The sequence below is a fragment of the Beta vulgaris genome, chromosome 3, assembly GCF_026745355.1.
Source record: "Beta vulgaris subsp. vulgaris cultivar EL10 chromosome 3, EL10.2, whole genome shotgun sequence".
NCBI lineage: Eukaryota > Viridiplantae > Streptophyta > Magnoliopsida > Caryophyllales > Amaranthaceae > Beta > Beta vulgaris.
Window position 1 is genome coordinate 44,301,572 of NC_079204.1, and position 1,398 is coordinate 44,302,969.

A 1,398-nucleotide genomic window follows, 5' to 3' on the forward strand; every position below is an offset into this window, starting at 1 on the left:
TGACCAAATTCTCTGTATCTGGAATCGATAGCCTTCCATTGAGGAGAATCTACTGGATGCCTAAGCATCTCATCTTTCTTTCTCCGATCAGCATGTCATCTTAGGTTTTTTGCATCTTCTTTGATAGAAAAGAGCCTCCTGAACCTTGGCACAACTGGAAGATACCACAACACTTTCGCAGAAGGACCTCTATTGCCCATCCCAGGCTAAACCCCATCCGACATTTTATTGCGGGACTTACCACGCCTACTCATTTCAATACAACAAGCAATCATTCGGACATGCATCGATCCGCTCATATTCCAAACCCAAAGGACAAATTGATTTTTTGGCATAGTAGGTGGATTTTGGTAATAAATTACCCTCGGGAAACATATCTTGTAAAGCTTCTAAGAGTTCTGTGAAGCCTACATCAGTCAAATTATGTTTCGCTTTTATGTTGAAAAGACTTAAAATCCCACTCAATTGAGTGTATTTTGTACACCCTGGATAAACGGGTTTCCCAACAGCTTCAGACAAATTGTCAAACACTCGTGGCCGCTCATTAAAATGGTCACGAGCCCCTTCCAACATCTCACCTAATCGATCTTCACCAAATCATCCTTAATGTCACTATTATCTCCGTGGTCATTTTCATCACCTACTACATCATCACCTTCAATCGTAACTGTAATATCCTAAAAATCTTAAACATATTTAAGTGAATAATTAACATAATAATGTAGTTAGAAAATATTTTATTTTATTCGTTCCACTAATTAAGCAACGTATAATGATTATAGAATTTTAACATAAAAATTTTACCAACTTAAATTATGAGGATAATTTATAAATTTACAATTTCATGAGTTAAACAAGAAGGCTAATGTAGTTGTAATTCACTTAAAGTACAAAATGTCAACATTTCACCCAAGATTTCATTAAGTCACGTTTAAGAGTGTTAGTATGGAAAAATTTCTGATTTTTCGTTGGGAAATAAAAAGGAAAAGGAGGAAACAAAGCTATGGTCAATCCCCCATTAATGGTGCCTTCTTCCTCACTCCACCATGTCCATTTGGCACCCATGCCTTCACTTTCTTATTCTCCTTCAGTCAAATCTATCACCAATCTCACCATTGCTTCTTCAAGTTAACAAATTCAGATTATTTACTTCACCATCTTCCTCCCAACCACTGATTTTAGACCTCCAAACTTCACTATAAATAGCCATGGAAATTCAACATCAAGAACCCACCAACAACAACCTTCACTCTCTCTTCTCTCACTAATCAGATATTCTGTCAACAAATTACCGGAAAATTGAAAGTGTAACTAAAAGAAACCCAAAAGAAAACCCCAAATATGTTCTCTCTCTCTCCTCTATTTCGACCCCCACAACCGACCACCGTCGGCCACCGC